The sequence below is a fragment of the Ostrea edulis genome, chromosome 7, assembly GCF_947568905.1.
Source record: "Ostrea edulis chromosome 7, xbOstEdul1.1, whole genome shotgun sequence".
Lineage (NCBI taxonomy): Eukaryota > Metazoa > Mollusca > Bivalvia > Ostreida > Ostreidae > Ostrea > Ostrea edulis.
Window position 1 is genome coordinate 11,457,932 of NC_079170.1, and position 4,436 is coordinate 11,462,367.

Sequence of the window (4,436 nt, forward strand, 5' to 3'; positions counted from 1 at the left end):
CCCGAGCTTCATTCATTCTTTCCACCAGGGGATTTTATTTCACAACATCATTTCTTTTATTTTCACTCACTTTTCTCTTTTCAACGTGCGTATGTGCAGAAATCTCCGATCTCGTATGCATATTTTGTATTTAAATTTCATATTTGAGCCTTCGAACGCTAATGTAATGATATGGTGATAATATTCATCAACTATTAGAAAAATGGAACATTAAATTTCTATAAATCACGAGACTGTTTCACCCCAGAATCATATGTATGAGAACCAACGTATCAACTTTTAAAGCATTCAGATTGTATACACAGTAATGGCCGTTTAGATCTTTGTCATTTAGAAATACAAATTGTAATGGCAATGGAACTTTTAAGGCCGATATTTTGAACCAGTCGGTTTTCCTCAGGTAAGTTAAGTGCAGGGCGGAGCTTATTTAAGGCAGGTGTGAAGACACGAGCCCGAGGAAACCTTGCTAGCTTGTATATACCGTCCCAAATACACGGGATGTTATATGTGTTACCTGCATTACCTGTAAGTTTTTGTAAGATTTGAGAAATTATTTCATGGTAGTCATTTTTCTTGTGCAGGTTAATCGAAACGTGGATGATTAAATCTAATGAATCAAACGTAGGAATTAAAGCTCAATAAATTTATTTCGTGTGAACGAGAACGTTAGCCATTGAAAACTTAGGCAGACTATTCTTTATTCAAATTTATTTTGAATCCATTTGACTGCCTTCGTTCATCGGATACCCAGTATCCGACGATGTTTGACTGCCAAGCATACAGTCTCCGACGGGAGTTCTCGTGTACTGCGGTATATTTTCTGCTATGTACAGCTGATGTACCGATCATCCTCTCACGCCCCATGATGACTATATATTCAAAAACAACTTAGAAAGTTTTATTCTGTTTGAATTGGTTTTTCTGAACCGCACACCATAATTCTCTGCCTACCAAAGCTGTCTGTGTGACTCGTCCATAACGTATGGCCTACAAAAACAGGACATTCGTATTTCCCGACAGTTCCTTGAATAACTGGTCTAGACGAAGAATTTGTTCTTTCTCTGGATCCCATTTCCAACTATTATAAGCAGGAAATAGCCCTTATAGCGGCTAATTTCTCTTCCGATTGGTTAAACTTTTGTGGTCATGTTTCGATGGGAAAATTACGCTTATAAATGTTCAACTGAGTGTAAACAAGATTTCATTAATGTACAATGCATTTACTCATAATTAATCTGTGTAGTATAAAATGGATGTCCGTGTAAATTGTATTCAACAATCCATGATAATTAGTATAAATCGTACCCAATTCTAAGCAAAACCTGCTATATTCTATTATAATGTATGTATTTGTGGATGCAAAATTTATTATTATTGTGTGACTATATCTCTACATGAAAAAGACAAAACCGTTTCCCTATCAAGCAGGTTTACGCGGTAAGCATCAACAGATTGCATGAACGCCTCGATCGCCAGATAAGATAGATAAGGTACACACAAAGACTAGTAGCCAAATGTCCATCAATTTTTAGCATCCAATTTGACGCTTGATTTCTTTTGATTGACAAGGGTTCACAGACCAGGTAAATTTTCTCGGTCTTTAAACAGATACATTTTTCCCCATTTGTTTTTGGAAAATGACAACACACATATATCTGCTGAAAACACGCGATGGAATTGATAGTACCGCTGGGTAAGCAAAATCTGTTTCAATTTTAATCCAAACCGAGATGGTAGTACCGAGTATATACCCATTTTGGCTCACCTAATACAACCGACTACAGGAAAGAGTGACTCAGTCTTCATCGACTGGTAAAGTAGCTATTATTGGGAAGAATATCGACTGCCAAACAAGGGTTTCATAATCGGCACATATCTGCTTTAAAATCCACATCATACACAAATTGTACAGAAAACAGGTCTGGCTTCCAGGATTAAATTGCAAAGAAAGAATCAAGCCAAGATGCTAACAAAAATAATTTCTCTCTCACTTTCACTATCTTGGTTGACCCATTTCTTTCTCTTTATCTAATCATTTATCTATCTATTTTTCTATTGATCACTCTATCAATCAATCTATGTATCTATGCATCTATAAATACAGAGAACATCGGTCTTTCAATTGGCGACATAACTGTATAACTGTTTTCAATTCTGTTGAAGATTATGCCAAACGATGGAGTAAATAACAAAAAGAAGAACTTGATACATTGTCGGAATGGATTAAAAGTATTAGAGTAATATTAAAATTCCACATTAGACATTAAAACAAAAGTACATACCGTCTATCCTTCTGTGTTTAATAAACACTAAGTGATAAAAGAATTGGATAGGTTAAATGAGGAATATCTTTTGGTTCAGTTCTAAGGCTCATTATTACAACTGTATTTCAAACGAACTTGGCAAACGAACTTGGCACTAATTCCACTTTATTCCGCATTGATTTCACTTTTGGCAATCGTACTTATACTCCAACTGCCCCTTCAATATATGGAGTTCTTGGCACACTGATTTTGACTACGGATAACTCCGTTTACCTGATCAGGATATAGGGCTCACGGCGGGTGTGACCGGTCAACAGGGGATGCTTACTCCTCCTAGGCACCTGATCCCACCTCTGGTGTGTCCAGGTGTCCGTGTTTACTCAACTATCTACTTTGTATTGCTTGTAAGAGTTATGAGATTGATCACTGTTCGTTGTCTTCACCTTGCATTTAGACACATTTAATATTCCAGTCAATGGGTTGGATGAATATGAGTTACCGTACCTATGCTGGATTCCTAAACTTCATAAAAAACCTTACAAGGTTACATTACTGTGCGACTACATATGCCAGAAGTGGTGTCAATCAAGTGTGAATTCAACACATTTCTAAAGAAATTTAAGGAAACTTGAAATCGTGAAACTTTTCTCAAATGAATGTTCATGGTAATTCCAACAGAGTGTTGGAAGATCTGATCACCAAAAACCAATGCAGAACTCTAGTATATTTTTAGTTTAACTTCAGAGTACTTGTGCGTGGAATCAGCGTGGTGTTTAAAAACGTAATTGTTTGAATGACTGATCTCTCTCTCTCTCTCTCTCTCTCTCTCTCTCTCTCTCTCTCTCTCTCTCTCTCTCTCTCTCTCTCTCCTCTCTCTCTTCAGTCGTGTATTCCAACTTATTTCAAGTTCAAGTCTACACCCTGTATTTCCTACATCTATACTTCTACTATTGCATACAAACTTTTTAATTATAAACAAACGTTGCAGTGCTTAGATATAGACCATTTTATACGTAATCCACCAACATGTTCTTGTTCTTCATCTTCTTTCAACTACAGTCCAGCTGGACATGTCATTACTGGTGATGTTGATATAGTTGAAAATGAGGACCTCAAATCACTTATTCTTAAAGGTCCTAAATACAGAAAACCTCGGTCTTTTAATTGGCGACAGAACTTCATCTCTATTATGAGTTCTGTCAAAGATTATGCCAGACGATGGGCTAAATATGAAAAAGAAGAACTTGATACATTGTCAGAATGGGTTAAAAGCATAAGAGGGACATTAAAATCCCGCATTAGACACATGAAAACAAAAGTACGTACCATCTATCCTTCTGTGTTTAGTAAACCAGAAGTGATAAAAGAATTAGATAGGTTACATGAGGAATATGTTTTGGTTCCAGCTGACAAAGCTAGTAACAACAGTGTCTTTGTTTGTAAGGCTCATTATTACAACTGTATTTTAAACGAACTTGGCATTAATTCCACTTTTGGTAATCATACTCCAACTGCCCTTTCAAATGACGAAATTCTTCAAAATCATGCTTCAGTTTTAGACACATTTAATATTCCAGTCAATGGGTCGAATGAATATGAGTTACCGTACCTATACTGGATTCCTAAACTACATAAAAACCCTTACAAACAAAGATACATTGCTAGATCCAGTAAGTGCTCTACCAAGCCCCTATCTTTGCTCCTCACGAAAATGTTAACAGCTGTGAAGGAGAAACTTCAAACTTACTGTGCGACTGCATATGCCAGAAGTGGTGTTAATCAAATGTGGTTTCTAAAAAATTCTAAAGAACTTTTAGTAAACTTGAAATCACATAATTTTTCCCAACTCAATAGCATTAAAACCTATGACTTTTCAACACTGTACACGACCATTCCTCACGATAAATTAAAGACTAGACTTTTTGACATCATAGACAGTTGTTTCTTTAACAAAAACGGAAAACGGAAATACTCATATCTAGTGATCAGTCATTCAAAAACTTACTTTGTTAAACACCACTCTGATTCCACGCACAAGTACTCTGAAGTTGAAATAAAAAATATGCTAGAGTTCCTCATTGACAATATCTTCGTGGTCTTTGGTGATCAGGTCTTCCAAAAGTCTGTTGGAATTCCCATGGGCACGAATTGTGCTACTTTGTTAACTGATCT